At 41.3% G+C, this 19,547-nt stretch overlaps 1 protein-coding gene across 5 annotated transcripts in view; it reads right to left on the bottom strand.

Moving 5' to 3' along the window:
- The window catches only part of ARMH4 (armadillo like helical domain containing 4), a 257,111-nt gene that overhangs the window by 43,775 nt on the left and 193,789 nt on the right, over positions 1–19,547 (bottom strand). The gene's annotated exons all lie outside the window — the stretch shown is intronic.

The following is a 19,547-nucleotide window of genomic DNA, read 5'->3' as shown; positions in this document are numbered from 1 at the left end:
CTGGGAGCCCTCTTCCCTCGTTTCTCAACTCATCCAAAGGGCCAGATATGCCCTCCCCCCCCCCCCTGCAAACTCTTGAGGGGGCTTCTCAAACCTATCCTGCTGATTCCTCAGCCAATCAGGATTTCAGGATATCCACCAGGAACCAGGTACAAGATAAATATGCATGCACTGAGTCTCCATGCATGCACATGTAGGGCCTCTTGGCGATTTGAAATTTCTTATGTGGCCCCTTCCTCAAAAGGTTTGAGTTCTGCTAGAGAAGACAAGAGAGCTTCTCCAGGAATTGTGCACAAGCTTTCCATGTGCTGTGCTACAGGCTAGTAGCTATGGAGAACTGCAAAGCAAGTTCTTCATTACAGATGGAGAAAACAATTCTTTGAAATGACTGCTAAATTCCTGGAATTCAGCCTAATCTGAGATCAGTTGCAGCTCTGCTATTATCTGCTGTAGATGAGGGTTTCCATGAAATGCAGATATTTTACTTGCTTTTGACTGGAAGAGGTAAATCAAAGAACAATGAATATGCTTTGAAAATTAACCCCCCCAGGTGAGTAGTTTTTCTCGTTGCAGAACAGGATGTAAAGATATGTGTGTGAACAGCATGCTGTTTTATGTGCATTACGGGGTAGATAATCAAAGCTGGCCCTGTAGGTAACTTGCGCGAGTTGCTTAGAACTTATCTGAATAAAGTTAGATGTATATACACATTTAGCCGGATAAGTCTGCCTGGCTAAGTTTTAGATCTGCTCAATGGAGCATCTAAACTTACACTTATACTTATGCGGCTAACTTCAAATGTCAGTAGTTAGCTGTAAAAGTCATATGGCTAACTCTCTCTGCGCCCCCAATCTACTCAGTACACGCTTACTTTCTGTGCATGTAACTTTAGCTGTAGAATGGACTTATACAGCTAAACGGTTGCCCCAGACGTAGGCGCATATTCAGCGGCTGCTACTTAGCTGTGTAAGTCCTGCCTATCCGGCTAAATAGCGCTGAATACTCTTTGAATATCAGGCCCTGCTTTTTGAAATTTAGGTATAATGCATAAATCTTTAATATTCCCCAAAAACGTCATCCAAGAATGCCATTCATTTGTGCTTATTATGAAATTACACCCCTATTTTTAGGTGGCCAAAATCCATATTGCATGCTTAGAGTCGAGTTACACATAACTCCTTATTTTATGTATACATTGCTAGGTGGTAGATAAATTTAATAATAATATAATAATATAGATCTTAATTAAGCTTTTGAAAATGTATTCTTTGGAGGTAATTTTCAAAAGAATTTACGTGCATAAATGAACTTTTGAAAATTGCTACTTTCACATATGAAACTTTTGAAATTTCACTGAATTTTCAAACGTTTTTACGTGTGTAAATGGGCTTTTGAAAATTGCTACAATATAAGCTACTTTTACACATGTAACTCCTTTGAAAATTCATTCCTATATGTGCGCACCTGTGTTTGGGGAAGTTACATTCCATTTTTTTCAGACCTGGAAGTTTACTCCGGTTCCTTTTGTCCTCCAGCTCAATTGGAATGAGTGCTGGGACCTCGAAGAATGCGTGCCCGCCGGCTCCCGCCTCGACGAATGCGCGCCTGCCGGCTCCCGCCAATAAGTTTACTTTTATCCCACTTTATTCCCTTTTGTTTTAACTTTCGCCCTGCACCTTGCTTCGGGAGGGGGGGAGAGAGGACCATCCACTTCCTGGTACCTGTCATTTCAAATGTCATTTGAAATGACATTTGAAATGACAGGTACCAGCGCACCCAGGATACTGTATAGGCGCTGTACAGCGCTCTATACAGTAAAATGGATTGCGCGGGCCTAACCCTTCACGGACGCTTCTTGGACGCGGTTTGCATTTGCAAGCTATTTAAATACAGTATCGAGCGGTAGGTGAGCTGGACTGTGCGTGCGGCAAACGCAGGTGCTCTTTGCCCGGCTTGTCCACAGAAAGCACTTCTACCACATTTAATGAATAATACAGAAACTAACTCACATTAGAACCAGGTGTTAACTCCTGGTTTTAATCAGATTTAGTAAATGGACTCTTTGGATAGTAAGCACTAAGGGACAGGTACAGTAAAAAGCACTAGAAGTACTATGTAAACAGTACATGTGCTACAGTTTATACCCACATCAATGTAGTCTGAATACTATCTTTGTGAAGCATCCTTTTATCTCTTCCTTGAGGTTAAGATAAGATAAGATAAGATAAGATAGGAAATTGCCATGCTGGGTCAGACCAAGCGTCCATCAAGCCCAGCATCCTGTTTCCAACAGAGGCCAAACCAGGCCAGAAGAACCTGGCAAGTACCCAAACACCAAGAAGATCCCATGCTACTGATGCAATTAATAGCAGTGGCTATTCCCTAAGTAAACTTGATTAATAGCCATTAATGGACTTCTCCTCCAAGAACGTTTCCAAACCTTTTTTAAACCCAGCTACACTAACTGTACTAATCACATCCTCTGGCAACAAATTCCAGAGCTTAATTGTGCGTTGAGTGAAAAAGAACTCTCAGATTAGTTTTAAATGTGCCACATGCTAACTTCATGGAGTGCCCCCTAGTCTATTATCTGAAAGAGTAAATAAGGTTAACATAACTACCTTTCAACCCACTCTAATAATTTGCAGCCCAGTCTAGTAATGCCCAGATCTTGAGCAGAACATGTGTTTTTCTTATTTACCTTGATAAGTGGAGTAAAATCATCTTTTTATCTGAGGTACTGTATAGTACATGCATGCACCTGCTTACCCAAGAGGAATACTGGACACCTCACCTTTAACTCTGGTTTCCAAATGGTGTCCCTTTGTCTTGAACAGAAACAAAAAAATTCATTGCTCCCTATTCGATGAATAATTTTCCAATCCTTCATTGATCTGCATTGCTAAAAGATTTTTAGGTCAATATTGAGTAGCAGCAAATTACCTCGGTTAATTTTAGCCAAGATATTCGTCGGGATGTGTTTCCCACTGAACATACCTGGTTAAGTTGTTTTCTCGAATAACTTTAGACCTGCTCTTCACCGTGACCTGACTTGCACAGGTAGAGTTAGCCAGATAGCACTGAATATTGGTGCCACACAGCTAAGTTTATTAAACCCCCACCCCCACCAGTAACACTGCACCCTGCCTCTTTTTTACCCGGACAAGTTTTACCTCACTAAAATGTACCCGTTTAGCGGGGCAGGAAGTTCAAACTCAGGGCTTGTCTGGCTAAGTCCAAACATTGCCAGACAAACCTGTTTGAATATGGGCCTCTTTAAAACTCTTTTGCTCTCCTAAAATTATGCTAGATCTGTTACATTTGAGAATAAAGACGGAGAAAACATGTTTTTCCCAGCACCAGAACAGTGTTTCTCCACTAATTAAACCCAAAGCACTAAACATTGATTAGACTCTGGGAAAAAAAAAAAACCTAATCTTCGCTGCAATTCATTCCTATTCAAACCCTTTTATGAGAATCAATAAAAACAAACCTGCTCTTCTGTTACGTCAGAGTAAAAATGCGTTTTCCTCTATCTGCTCACAAACAAAGATGGACCAGGCTTGATGCTTGACAATTAGGATGTAAGGTTTTAGGTTTTAACCAATAAATAGTACCAATAAAATATCCCCCTGCACAAAAAGAAATGAAATCACTTTTTATTGGATAAATGCTGTCCACCCAGTATTCTCCCAACCTTTGCCTGCCTTAGACCCACTGCTCTATCTTTGAATCTGTTAATACTGAGAGGGTCTGACATCTGTGTAGGCCAAGTGTCATCTCTCAAGTTAGGGTTCAGAATACAAAAATAGGTCAAGCAGATGGTGCAGTAGACCCTGGTTAGAGGCAGAAGGGGCATATATACTTTTTTGTTGAGCAGGAACAGAGAAACACCATCCACCTGAGACTCCCCTCCTGGTGCCCACTACCCAGTTTGCTGATGTTAGATCCCTACATGTACTCCAAATAAGATCCACATCTAGATATCTTCCAAACAATCAAACTTCTATTTAGGGGGTAACCAGCAAGGAAATATTTACAGGGTAGCACAGGATAGAAAGGGTAATTTATTTAAACAAAGTTCTCATGCTTTCACAGTCAAATTGCAGCTTTGAAAACATCTCAATTACAAGTTGTTAACCAGTTGCATCAAACCATGAAAATTACTACCAACTCTCCCAAGATTCTGCAAACCTCAGAGTCTTATTCCTTTAGAAATATGGTGCCCATATCTCTTTAATGTTTCAGCACCTCCACCTGTGCCACAACCCACCCACCACATCAATTAGGGCACCTCTTCATCTCAAGATTTCCACAATTAACTTCAGTTACTTCAAGTACTCACTCATAAGCATCAGGGTATCACCCTAGAACCAGTACCTCTATTCCTTGGCAGTGCTCAAGGACCTCCCCAGTATGCTGGGTACACTCCTTCCCTTGGCACTCCACTGACTGTAAGGCCAAGCTCTTCTACAAATTCTCCTCCTATAGGGTAGACCTAGTAATTTCCTCATGAGAGGAACTCCTCTTCAGCCTCAGGCCTTTCCCCTTGAGGGGGAAAGTCCCCGAAGGGCCTATCCTAAAGGAGCTCACCATCCTGCCCACTCCTTATCCATGGTAGTCTCTCTCTGTCAAAGATTGAAGCAGGATCTTCTTTCCAAATCTCTTAAAGGAACCATATCATTATAATTCCATTATTAACCTCATCTAGAAACTTCTCTATTATATAACATACAAAAGGTGCTATAATCATCTACTATGCCATCTAGTGGTGTTTCACTGATAATGCATGTTTAATAATTTTCTACAGTTTTTCGCAAAAAGAAACCCTGGGGCTGCACACAGAGCCAAAGATTTCAAGGTATTGCCCACAAGAACTCTGAGGTCCTTTTCCTAAGTGGTGACTTCTAACATGGAATCTAGCATCGTGTATGAATAGTTGGCTTTATTTTGCACTTGTCCAGAATAAACTGCATCTGCCATTTAGAAGCCGAGTCTCCTAGTCTCACAAGATCCTTCTGCAGTTCTTCACAATCCACTGCTGTTTAACAACGGTAAACAATTTTGTGTCATCTGCAAATTTGGTCACCTCACTTGTCATTCCTTTTTCCAGATCATTTATGAATATGCTAAGTAGCAGAGATCCCATTACAGAACCTTGGGGCACTCCACTAACGAACTTTCTCCATTTGGAAAACAAGCATTCAAAATGACCTAATTTATAGGAGGAGGCAGATATTTTATAAATTATGCACGTATACTTTGTTGAAAATACTTACTCGCGCTCAGACTTGGAATCCCCTAGTGAACCTAAGTGAGCTTAGAACCAAGTTCGCCTAATCCTTCTTCAGTTGGCCTAAACTCTCAAGCACTTCACCCTAAACCTTCACCACTTCACCTAGTCCTCCTACCCAAAAATTGCAGACAAGTCTGATTTTACTTGCATGAATCAATTAGCAGGTGTAAAGGTGCATGAATATGTTTGGCAATGTAAACATGTATATCTCTTGCAAAATAGCAATAACTGTACATACTTTTAAATCCCATCCTGAAATGCTCCTATTCCTTGGTGAAATATACATGCCAAATAGAAAATATGCATATACTCACCATGTTTACAAAATAGCATATATAAAAGTACATAATTCTTACGTGCGTATATTTTGTTTTTAGATCGGAACCCCCTTTGAAAATTCACCTTACAATTTTTCATACTCAACCCATTCTCCATTCATAAATTATAAACACTTAAAAACAGAAGTCATAATTGTACTTTAGTCACTTTTTGTCGACTGAAGTAGACCTGTGGTTGGATTTAAAACAGAGTTCAATTCAAAGAAGGAAACAGCAGCTTTTTATCACAGGAACACCACTTCAAGTCCAACCTTAAATTCAAGTCTCGAAACTAACAAAAGACAAATTGTAAATCAATCACTTAGGAATTCAGGTCACTTGCATTGGCAGATGTCTCAATGCGTGACCTAAGGATTATTTCCATTGCTGTCAATTGATCATGACAAGCATAAGATGACTCCAGCCTGTCAATTAAGCAGACAAAGTTAAAACTTCTTGAAAACCTTTAGTCATATTCCAGTCACCCTTATAGAGACAAAGGCAAAATGGCTCTATATTCACAGCTGCCACCTTTCCCAGAATGTCCTGCTAATGATCTCTCAACCTAAATATGGGGAAAACATTCCATCTGGAGATCAGATACTAGCTGCAGAGTTAAAGTCAGTTCAGTGCGACCTCAGGGCCTCTCTTAAACAAAGATTGTCTTGCCTTGACTGATGCATTTGGGTTTTCTGATAAATGGCTGTTCATGAGAGAGCTAAGGCAAGAAAGCTCATTCAAGTCACTACAATTAAACTGTTCTTTCCAAGGTGAAAAGATAGTGCTTCATCAAATATGTTATTTTTCTGGATTTTCTTTTACTTTTCAACCCTCAGAATCACTCACTCTCCTCTTAGCCCCTGGTTAGATGTCTTATCTTTGTCTCTCCCATTAAGCAACTTGATTTACCTCATAGATTAACTTATGTTCTTATATTCTTAACACTTTCATGAGGGCGAAGTAATCATGGGCCAAGGAAAAGTAAGTATCTGCCTTACCAGGTTTGAATAGCGGTAGATCAGTTTTGAAGCTATCATGCACCAGCTTCCTTTTTATTCTTTCCAGCCAACAAAGTGTTGGAAAGCACAAAAAGGGTTTGCATCTGGGGGCAAAAAATCTCTCCAAAGAAGGAACCATATAACCACCTGGAGTGGGGCAAAGTGCTCAAGCAACTTCCAGGGTCCCTCCTGCATCTAGGTTGTAGACGGTGGTACCGTGGGGTTTTCTTTGGGATGCTACTAATGGAAGTATTATGGACCCCGATGCCCTTCCCTAGACATCTACACAAAGAGGTTACCCTACTGCAAACCCAACAATCCCACTACAGTATCACTTGGCAATTACTCCTCTACTTCCACGACTTTAGGACGGTCCTCCAGGCTACCCTATTTTCCAAGATAGACTACTGCAATGCCCTCCTGCTGGGACTCCCCGCTTCTACCACAAAAGTCCTTCAGATGCTTCAGAATGCTGCCGCCAGAATTCTGGCAAACTCCAACTGAGGAGATCATATCACGCCCATTCTCAGGAATCTCCACTGGCTCCCTATAAGCTTCAGAATCCTGCATAAGTCCCTCACCATTATTCACAAGACCATACACAATCAGCATTCACCCGACCTACATATCCTGTTACGACTGCACACTTCTATAAGGCCTATAAGAGAGGCCTATAAAGGAACCCTTCATGCCCCCACCACCAAATCCACCCTTTGTACATCCACCAGGGAACGGGCCTTCTCTACATCGGGGCCATCCATCTGGAATACCATGCCTCAAGACCTCAGACAGGAACCCTGCCTGTTGACCTTTAGGAAAAAACTCAAGACCTGGCTGTTCCAACAAGCTTTCCCATAACCTGATCCTAACTCTCATAAATCCTCTCTTAACCCCCTCCTCCTAATTCCCTGAACCTGGAAAGTCCAACCTTTATCCATCTGTTAATCCTCTCTTCCAGTATTGCCACTGCATTACATTGCATTGTAGCCACACTTATTCTTTTGTATATAAATTCTATATTTATAGAGTGTTCTATATGTGATCCATGGCACAACCAGTATTTATTTTGTTAAGTTTATATTGTTAAACCTCTGTCACCTGCACTTTCAGTTACCCAAGTTCCCATAACCCCTTTTTTATTGTAATTTATCTTCTTCTTTAATGTTATTGTTATAAAACCCCTGTTCCATGTGAACCAATATGATATGATATGTTTCATGAATGTCGGTATAGAAAAGAGTTAAATGAATAAAATAAATACATTTGGAGAAATCCCACCCTGTCAATGCTTCTTCCGGAGGCTGGAAAGAGGGGCTAGGATGCAAAAATAAAGAAACTTGATTTCTACTCCAGGTCGGTTAGAGGATTTCTGGGAAAATAAAAACAGTGTACAGAACTGACCTGTTCAAAGAACCAGACTTTAGATGAGTGCAACAATATGTGTCTATTCTAGACAGAAGAGTGACTGGTGATCAGAAGAATGATGGAATTCCCTAAATAACAAGTCACAAAAAATTTTATATGCCAAACCTGTCCTTTTTATGTACACTCTAAAACCTCCTTGGTTAACAGGTATTCCTCTTCTGCCAAGAAGATGTATTGCTAAAGTAAATTATTTCACTCTTATTTTTCTTCTACAGTATTCCTAACAGATTTAACATGTTATGCAATAACTCTTTTCTGTTTCTTTTCACTTACAGGTTTTAAAACTTTTACAGATAAAAAGCAATAAATATCTAACAATCAAAACTGTAAACAGCTTCTCTCTTTTAATTCCTGTTTCTCTACCTTCCGAGATATAGTGTGCACAGGATCAGTGTAAGTATTATGATCCTGCACTAATATTCAAGTCTCTAGTCTGGAGCTCCCCAAACTATGGCTCGCAGGCTGGATCTAGCCTACAGAGTACATTTTTCCAGCCTGCCAGCCTTTCCCTGTCCACAGCTTCTTTTATTTTTGGACCAGGTGTGAATAGTTTGATGATGCAACCAATTCTGCAGGGCCAGTCAGATTCCGACCTCCTGCTGTCAGAAGAGAAAAGCTCTGGAATTCATTGCCAGAGGATGTGGTTACAGCAGTTAGTGTAACTGGGTTTAAAAAAGATTTGGATAATTTCCTAGAGGAGAAATCCATAAACTGCTATGACGGTAATTAATAACCAATAGTAGCTTGTGATTTATCTAATGTTTGGGTACTTGCCAGATTCTTATGGCCTGGATTGGCCACTGTTGGAAACAGGATGCTGAGCTTGATGGACCCTTGGTCTGACCCAGTATGGCATATCTTATGTTATGAGAACCGTGCAGTGGTGTGGTGACTGGTGACCTGCCAGCAGGGTTTCCTTCCCCCACTCACTCCAGCCTTGGATTTGTCAATAGGCAACCATTATGCCTGTGCCTAGGGCTGCAAACATTTAGGGGCAGCAGGGTGGTTAGGATTTGCTGCCTTCCAGCTCTGCTGAATCTCATTCACCAGAGAACAGCCCTCTGCTACCCTGTAACAGACTCTTACAGGAAGTGGGGGGATGAAACACCAAAACTGCCTACGGGGTAGCAAAATCCTAAATGTGTCTGCGGGGCCCCACCCCTGCTGACAGAAGTGTAAAGACACCCACGTGGCAGCACACTGACTGGACAAGAGCCTGTAGAAGAGAAAGGAGACCCGTGTGGCGGCACACTGATTGGTGAAGTAACAGCAGGGTTCCCACCCCCACCACCAGCTGAGGAATACCCGCTGGGTGGGGTGGGGGAAGTAGCATGAGAGGAGAGGTGAGGTAGGGGAATGGAGAGGGTGTGAATGAAAGGGGAAGGATCGAAAGAGCAATGTAAGTGGAGTTGAAGGAAGGGGTGTGAGAAGAGAGGGACAAGATTATACGAGAAGGGTAAAACAAACACACACCCATGCCTTGTATCTGCCCCCCACTCCCCTATGGGCAGATACTGAGATGGAAGGAAAGTGGTTGAGTTCTCAGAAGTACTGCAGAGTTGACAACTTCCTAGAAATATTACTGACACTCTATCTGCCTTAACTCTGGGAATCCCCGGCGTCAAGCCCCCCATTACGGTCGGACCGCCCTTCCATACCTAAAAGATATTATTTGATTGCAATTAAGGTAAGCAGCTCTTCATATTTTCTGTCACTAAAATTGAGTTGGAATTAGTTGTGATTGTTTTGAGGGAATTGTAATGGAGTCTCCTATAATACTTTGCATTTTAGTGCAGACTGTTGGGATTTGTAACTATGCAAACCACTGTTATTAGTTGTGTGAGAAAGTCGAGTCAATGCAAATAATCCATTTAATTTTTCAAAATATATGTTTAAATGTTTATTATGTGTTTAATAAAAGAAGATGCGTATACATAAAGTTAAGGATTGATATAACTGTGAAAAAGCAAGTGCAGGCAGATTACTGACTCTGCTAGCCCAGGACAGACCGTTTGCTCTGATGCAATGCCTAAACGTTATTATTTGTTTGCAATTAAGGATCTATGCACTGTGAGGACTTCAGGGTTGTCTGATTTCTTGGAGGTAGAAGATTTCCTTTGCTGATGGCTATTGTAGCGTGGACAGCTCATCAGCAGAAGCAGCAGCAATAACTTTTCCACCCATCCTGCATTCAGATCGGTTACACAGGAGGCCATTTGAGCTGAAAGACTGTTGATTGTAGTGAAAGGACTTGCAAAGAGTTTACAGTAGCTGCTATGCACTCTAGCATTGTTTTGCTATTCTCAAGCAAATCCTATTGCATAATGTTAAGAGCGAGATAAACAAGTTTGCATATTCTCTTAGTAAAACTGAATGATTTCATATGCAAATAGATTGTGCAGTTTCATTATTGATGCTGAGTTAGTGATTGAACTGAAAGTGCCTGTAGTCTTGAACATTACAAAATCTGAGCCCTGCAAAGCCTTAGAGGCAGTATTGTATAAAAGTGAAAATACATATCCTATGTTGGATCCCAACGCTGCGTTAATTGCAAATTCTGATTTGATTGTAAGCTGTTCTAATGCCTCTGTTCATTTACATTTATTGTAATCTGCCTTGAGACCAACTTTGGAAAGAGGCAGAATATCTAATGTTCAGAAATAAATAATATAAATATATACATACAAAGATATATATACACACACACACATACTGCAAGGTTCCACAAGACAAAGTCCAAATCTATGATCCAAAATTACAAGGCACTCATGGCTAGGCAGAAACAAGACTAGGCAAAGCAAAACTGAAACAAGAATCCTTGGGAGAAATAAGGCACTCACGACTGGACAGAGCCAAGGCCAGGAAAACAATGACAAGCCCATGAGCCAGCACCGGAGCCAGCCCAAAGTGAGGTAGAGCCCACTAGAGGCTGGGCCAATCAGAACCAGACAGAAACAAGATGACTGCTGAGAGGAAGTGAGGAGCACAGAGCTAGGAAGACAGAATAGAGATTAACATGCACATTTTTCTTAACTGACATTGTGGAGTCTCCCTTCAATAATGACATATGAGTTTTCTGCAACTTCCTTTGACTAAGTTTGTTTCTGTGTGTTTTGATGTGATATAAGGCCGATTCTTGACTTGCCGGTAAGACAGGTGGAACTTACAGTTGATAGAGTTACTGAGTTGGCCTTTCTTCTCTCCTTTATTTCCTTCTGTACTTGTATTTGCTTGGTTTCCAAGCTGTGGATTACCAAGTGGCAAAGCTACCTCCATTTGACTTTGACCAAAGCCATGTTCTCCCAGCTATTGATGTCTGCCTCCCAGATTTTAAGATTGTGCCTGAGGGTTTCATCGAATCTAAAGAATGGCCTTCCATATGATCTCTGCCAAATCTTCAGCTAGCCATATAACACAGCTTTGGGAATTCTAGCCTGCCCATTAAAATTGAGTTTTCCAATACTAGAAAACTGGAACCTTTCAAGGAATTATCCATTGGAGATTCTGTCTTGCTGCCTTTTACTGCAGATGGATCTCAGGGAGCAGTGATGGAATTGATCCAGTTGCCTGAGATGTCTGCAGTATAGCATCCAGGATTCACATCTGTACAGCAGTGTGGACAGTACTACTGACCAGTACACTTTGATCTTAGTGGGCAGTCTCACCCATTTCACAGCCCATAGACAAGCCAGAGTCTGCCAATGAAGAGCTTGCCTTGGCAATGCACTGTATACTCTATTGTAAGGGTTGGTGGTGTTAGAAAATTAATTTCAAGATAGTAGATAGCGATTATATAAACTATGTAGTATACTGGGATTCTGTGTGGATGAACAAAGCTAAAAATAAATGATTATTACTGTCAGAGGTTCAGTAATCTGTATCATATAACAATCAAAGGAAGAAAAGAAGCAAATAGGCATTGTTCTCTAAAGACTTCTCTGTTATATCTGCAGTTTATATTAAATTTCTCCTGTATGTTTGTGACTTACAAAGTGATATTGCATCCATGCAATGCATCTCTCTACAAGACCTCCAATACTTCATGCAGCCTGCATTAGCAGAGGAAAGATAACCTCTGTAAAGTTGCATGACATACAAATGGAACTCTTTCATTTGGGTTAACATTTCAATCTTTCTGAGATGTGAACGTGCGGCATAGAGCTCAACAACAAAATATATATAAAAGGATATCTTTTAATTGAAACACCACCTGATGAAGGGAGTATAGCTCTCAAAAGGTAGAAAAGAAATGTATTAAGCTAGTCCAATAAAAGAGTATCATTTTATATTTATTTTGTTGACCTTCATTTTCAAAAGCTACTAAACCTACCGACAAGTCTAAGCAATGTTCCTCACCTATACAACAAAAAACAAAAAGGAACAGTTATCAAATTGATCTTCTACAGTTGCAATATCTATATCTATATTATATTGATATTTTGTTAATCTTTTGAAAGCTGGCATCATATAATCACTACGAGGTCCATATTCAAAAGCTATTTAGACGGATAATGCAATAGTTATCTGTCTAAATGACTTACCCAGCTATAATCAGCCCTTATCCGGCTAAATTCTTGCCACCTAATAAGTTAGGAAGCTAGAATTTAGCTCGATAAGTTAGGAGCGGTCTAGGGGCACAACTGGGAGAAGTTGAATTAGCCAGCTAAGGGGGTCATTTTCCAAAGCGATCACACGCGAAAAGTCCCATTTCGCGTGAAATCACTAAATGGGGGCGGCGTCAAGACCAGAACAGGAGGAGTCGGGGCGGAAAAGAACCCTTTTTGCTGCCAATTTCGCGCCCAATAGCACCACCTTTTATGATGGCGCTATTGGGTGCGAAAGCCGGCAGCGATCGCACCGCAGAAGTGCGATCGCTGCTGGCTTTCGCAGGCCCGCCCCCCGCTTTACCCCCGCCCCCCCTGTACCGCGCGATTCAAAGAGCCCGCACCATTTTTTAAGATGGCGCCAGCCCATTGCTCCTACCATGTGACAGGCCGGCCAATGGCATCGATAGCCCCTGTCACATGGTAAGGGCAAAGGGCCACCGGCGCCATTTTGTTTACTGGCACCTGACTGCCCGAGAGCGGGAGATCACTCCCGGGACCCTCACTGGACCACCAGGGACTTTAGGCAAGTTTTGGGGGGTCGGGAGGGTGGGCGATTGTAATTAATTAAATCTGAAGGGTTGTGGGGGGGTAGTTTTCCGGTTCAGGACAGCCGGAAAAAAATCGGCCCGAACTATGGAAAACGAAATTTCCCGCAGCATGCCGATAAGAAAGGCCGAACCAAAAGGTTCGGCTGAATCACATCTCTAAACTTTGCTATCTGGACTGTGTCCGAATATAGACTTCTATGTTGCCTAAAAAAAGGCATAGACATGTTCGAACATAATCATCTACCAGCCCTTCCACTACCTCCCTTGCTTGTCAGGTGTGTAGCTCTCACCTGCAAGAAATACTTATCTTTTTGTATTTTTTTCTGTTATGCACATAAAATAAAGTTAAAAATAACAAGTGAGCACTTCTGTTTTCTTTTTCACAGTGACATAATCACTAAGCAAGTGAATGATTGTAAGATATGCTCTCCTCCATAAACTCTCCAAGGTTTAGGTGATTTCAACCAGCTGTATCATACTTCTTCAGTGCTCGCTTGTTAAGGTCACCCAGTTTAGGTTTAAAACCCACTGGTAGCCAGAAACGCCTAACACTGCAACGTTTCAGGAGACTTTTCTGCCTGCATCAGGGACTTCTTAATTATCTCACTGAAATCGGGGAACTTCCTCATTTCCCATTCAAGTGGACCAGGATGGTAAGTACACTCTTCTGGCCAAAACATGAAAGGAAATAGATAAATCTCCTTGGAAGCAAGTGAGCACAACAGCTTATGATTTTCAGTTGTATGGAGAAGAAATCATCTTTAAAAGTCCCAGAAAAGAATGAATACAAGTGATTATGATGTGAACTGCTTTTATAGCTATAGAAAGTGCTTTGGTATAAAAGCATTATACAAATAAATAATATATATTTGAATTCATAGAGGATATGCTAGGCCGTGGTAGCAACTGGTTTGAGAGAGCTAGTAAAAGACATGGGAAGTAGTTGATTTTGGTTTAAATACGGGAGCAGAAACTCATTAGGCATGTGCTTTTCTTTGTTGAAATTTCCTATTTTGTTTCCAATACAAAAAGAAAAATGAGTGAAATATTGTTCATTTTTCATTTTGTAAAGAACTGGTCACCAAAGTAAAAACAAGGGTTCCTTTTCCCCCCCCTCCCCCCCGTCCAAGCCCCTCCTCCTGCCTGCCCAGCTTGTGAAAATTAATTGGGCCATGGTCCCCCTTATCCCCTTGGATCCCCTCTTACCCTAGGTGTACATGGGGCAGAAGTAATCCCCATTCACTCCTGCCCCATTGCTTCTGCTTTCCCAAAATGATGCTGGCCACCCTGAGTGCAGCGCCATTTTGTTGTATGGCAGATTCTGATGTGGAACAAAATGGCTCTAGTAGCAAGTCAGCTGGCACTATTGTGAAAAACAGAAGTGGTGAGGCAGGAGCAACTGGGGGTTATTCCTGCCCCGTTTAAACCCACAGATGGAGTAAGAGGGGATCCATTGGCTTCAGGATGGGCTGAAAAGGCTGGTTGGCTGGATGGTGCCCCAGACGGACACTGTTTTTTCCTTTTTTTCATTTCATTTTATTTTGAATAAACAAAAACAGCAAATGAAATGAAAGAACCCATAAAACAAAACAAAATGAAAATGTTTCTATATACATCAAATCATCTACCTAGTGTGATAGCGAACCAGAAAGGAAGTATCTAGATGGGGCAGATTAGATGGGGCAAGTTGGATGGGCCAATTGGTCTTTATTTGCTGCTAGAATCCAACAAGGGTAATGCCAGCAGGTTGCTGGTAGCTGGATTTTGAACCACCTAGCTTACTATAACTCACTATTTCTTGGTCTCCCTGCGATAATAATATGCCTCTTGTTCAAAACACTACAGCTAGGATTCTGACCAGTTCACAGCTCAGGGACCACATTATGCCCATCCTGTGTTCCCTCAATACCTTACTGGATTCAATACAAGGTGTTAACACTCATCCACAACCTACTTTGTGGAGACTCTTCTTTATGGCTCAAATTGATTCTTTGTCTCTACAGTGTGCTGTGGCGATCAAAAAAGCAAACAGAATGTTAGGAATTATTAAGAAAGGAATGGAAAATAAAATGGAGGATGTCATAATGCCTCTGTATCATTCCATGGTGAGAACGCACCTTGAATTCTGTTCTGGTTACCAAATCTCAAAAAGGATATTGCTACACTTGAGAAAGTGCAGAGAAGGGTGACCAAAATGATAAAGGGCATGGAATGGCTGCCCTATAAGGAAAGGCTAAAAAGTTAAGGCTGTTCAATTTGGAGAAGAGACGATTGAGGGGAGATATGATAGAAGTCTACAAAATCATGAAAGGACTTAAACAAATTAATGTAAATCTGTTATTTATTCTCTCAGATAATAGAAGGACCAGGAGGCACTCCATGAAGTTAGCAAGTAGCTCATTTAAAACAAATCAAAGAAAAATCTTTTTCACTCAGCACATAGTTAAACTCTGGAATTCATTGCCAGAGGATGTGGTTACAGTAGTTAGTGTAACTGGGTTTAAAAAAGGTTTGGATAAGTTCCTCAAGGATAGATCCATAAACTGCTATGACAGTAATTAATAAGCAATAGTAGCTTGTGATCTATCTAATGTTTGGGTACTTGCCAGGTACTTGCCAGGTACTTGTGACTTGGATTGACCACTGTTAGAAACAGGATGCTGGGCTTGATGGACCCTTGGTCTGACCCAAAATTGCATATCTTAAGTTTTTATGTACAAATCCTCCAGGCAACTATGCTCCTCCATTAAGAAACTACTTTAGATCCCAGCTCCATAACTGGCCAAACTAGACAATACAAGGAACAGAGCTTTTTCAGTCATTGGCCCACAGTTGTGGAACTCTATTCCAGACTGCTTGCGTGATCTTCCTTGCTCTAAGACATTAAAAAAGGCGCTAAAGACTTTTCTCTTCTCCAAGGCCTTTAATCTACCTTACCAGCATCCAGAGCAGTGACTTATTCTGTCCTTCTGTATCATTTTGTGTAACCTCATATCTGTTTGTTTGCTCCCATATTATGTATGCTTTTAACGACAGAAGCCGCCGCAGACTAAAATGAAGAGTGTGGATTTTAAAAAAAAAAATTCAAAAAATTTTTTATTATAACATAGGAGGATAAAACAGGAGAACAATAACTAGTGACCAGTAAACAATTACAATAGCTGACAAAATTCAAGCATGTCATAGGTCAGAAAACAAGAGTGTCACTACAGTCCCATCTCCACCATGTCATTTTAACAATAAATACATTTAAAAAAATGTTAAAAACTAAGTTGAAGTCCCCTTGCATACCTGCAGTTGCCTACTCGGAGAATACCCCAACTCCTCAAGTTTGGCTTGACTTCCTGTGACAGAGCTTCATAAAAGTGTTGCCATATGGAAAGATTCTCCTTCAAGACCTTATGACGCAACATGCAAACATCATATCTCTCCAGCTGCATAAAGTTTACCATGTGCTCCCTCCAAAGTGAGATGGAAGGAGCAGTTTCTGTAATCCATTTCAATAAGATACACTTCCGAGCTACTAGTAAGGTTACGGAGATAAAAAAATATATTGACTTTTCGTAATATATGGGACCACTGAGCATAACAAATTTGTTCCACCCATTAGCAAATTATCCCCTTGGAAGGGCAACTGAATAGATTTACCTTGCCGTATGGAACAAATTACCTCCTCCCAAAAGAAAAGGTTCTTATGATATGTCAACAAAAGATGAGTAAAGAAGCCCGTGTCAAGATTACATTTATGACAGCCAGAAGAGTCTACCAACCCCATTTTATGTAAACGTACCCTGCCAGCTTGACAGTGATGCAGGATTTTATACAGCATTTCTCTGAGGGGAACCCCACTTGTAATTTCTGCATTTCCAAAAATATCAACCTCAAAGCTTCCCCTGTCACCATACCACCAAGTTCCCACTGCCAATAGTCCGCCAGACTGACCAAAAAGGAAGACTCTAAGTGGGATTTACAAAAATGATACCATGGGCTATAAAGTTTTTCCTTCTAGTGATCTGCTTCATCTCGATTGCCAATTTAAGCTCTAGCTTAATCAGGTCTGTGGCCAGTCCCAAAGACTGAAAATAGTGCCGCACCTGTAAGTACCCAAAAAAATGTGATTTTGGGATATGATAGGCAGACTGTAACAGCGAAAAACTCAAGAAAATTCCTGACTCTTCATCCACCAACTGCCGCAAGAAAACAATTCCCCTGGCTTTCCAGTCCACAAAAACATGACTGTCCAACCCAGGCAGGAAACAGACATTATTTAAAAGCGGGAGAAAAGTAGAGACATTCAGTGGCCTTCCCAAGCATCATCTCATATGCTTCCAGGCCGCTGTAACAGAGCGCAAAAAGATATTCCCTTTCACCACCCTAGGCAAGATTACAGGCGACAAGAGACTCAGCCCCATCAGAGACAATGGTGCACGCTTCCTCTAGCAAGTGAAAAGCATCAAATGTAAATTTATCCCCCCAGTACTCACCCAAAAATGTCAAGTGGCAGGACAGATTATATATGAGGAAATTCGGGACATCTAGCCCACCCTTTTCTTTGCTTCGATTTAATTTATCATATCCAATTTTGGGCTGTCGTCCTCTCCAAAGGAAACGGGTAACCATAGGCTTGAGCTGAGCCAAATCATGTGTGGGAATCCAGCATGGCAACATTTGTAGTCTATAAACTAACTTAGGTAACAGAACCATTTTGAACAAAGCATTCCTGGCCATTAAAGATACAGGCAAATCTTTCCAAATCTGCAACTAATGGTCAAAGCCATCAATTAAGCCTTTAAAATTAGCCTCAAAAACTGCATCAAATCCCTAGGAACCCACACTTGTTGAGGTGCCCACCGAAAAGGGAAACTACTCCGCCAATCATCCATCAGTGATATGTGTAAGGGGAGAGCATCCGACTTTTCAAAATTGATTTTTAGCCCCATAAAGGACTGGGAGACTGAAAAAGAGCACAGGACCAGAGCTATTGCAGAGCGAGCATCAGCTAAAAGTAACAAAATGTTGTCCACAGACACATTTCAATTTCCCTCAATCCAATAATCATCCCCTTTAATGCCTTATCCTTCCATAATTTCAAGGCTAAAGGTTCAAGTGTAAGCACAAACAATAATGGGGATAATGGACAACCTTGCATTGTACCACCCCTCAGGGGGAAAGAGTCTGATAAGGTGCCATTCACAAGATAAGAGCTGTGGAGTCTGTATAAAGCAGTTTAATCCAGTCTAGAAAAGGACCATCTATCCCATATCTCCCCAGCACCCAGAACATATACGACCAGTTAACATTGTCAAAGGCTTTTTCAGCATCTAGGCTTAACACCATTCCCTCCTTATAGCACCCTGAAACCTTATTTAGGACAGCCAACAGTTTCCGTACACTATTCACCACTTGCTGGCCGGTGACAAATCCTGTATGATCTTCCCCTACCAAAGAGGGTGGCACCCTTGCTAACCAGACAGCCAAAATGGAAGCTAGCAATTTAGCAACGACATTCAAAAGGGAGCTAGGTTGATGAGATGCAGAATTACCCACGTCCATCCCCTTTATGGGCAAAACTACAATAACTGCTTGATTCATGGCAGATGTAAAGAAGCCATGAGCCAGAGCATAATTCAACATTTTTGTCCCTGGAGCTAGGAGTTGAAATTTAAGGATCTTGTAAAACTCGGGTCCCAGACCACCACTGCCGGCTGCCTTCCCCACTTTAAGTTTAGTAATAACACGGAACACCTCTTCTTCACAGATCGGTTTATTCAAATTGACCATCTGTGCCTCAGGAACTACAGGAAAAGTTAACCCCTCAAAAAATGAATCCCGTTGGTCCACATCACAAGGCCGCACAGCTTAAAGATTTTGGGAAAAGGACCTAAATATATCTAAAACTTCTGTCGTTTCCACCACAGGAACACCACAGCTATCTTTTAGCCCCGTGATATAAGCCTTTTGTCGTGGGCCCTTCATTAAATCTGCTAACAGTTTGCCCACCCTATTGCCAAATTTGAAAAGGTGTAATTTAAATTGATTAAGAGATTGTACAGCCTTAAGATGCAGCAGTTGGTTAAGAGCAACCTGTATGTCCTTCATTGACTTCTTCTGATCATCAGACATGCTGTGAATGTGATCCCACTTCCTATCCCTTAACAGATTAGTGAGGCACAATATCTCAGCGACCCGTGGTCTCCTCTATTTGGCTGTGAAAGCAATAATTTCACCCCTCATTACAGCCTCCCCGGCCTCCCAAACTACAGTAGGGGTTAAATCAGGCGTGGCATTCAACCTATAATATTCCTCTCATTTAACCCTTAAGATTTGGCAGAACTCTTCATCTTTAAGCAAACAAC

The sequence above is a fragment of the Rhinatrema bivittatum genome, chromosome 4 (assembly GCF_901001135.1).
Source record: "Rhinatrema bivittatum chromosome 4, aRhiBiv1.1, whole genome shotgun sequence".
In the NCBI taxonomy this organism is placed as follows: Eukaryota; Metazoa; Chordata; class Amphibia; order Gymnophiona; family Rhinatrematidae; genus Rhinatrema; species Rhinatrema bivittatum.
This window is presented reverse-complemented; position numbering and strand designations above follow the sequence as displayed.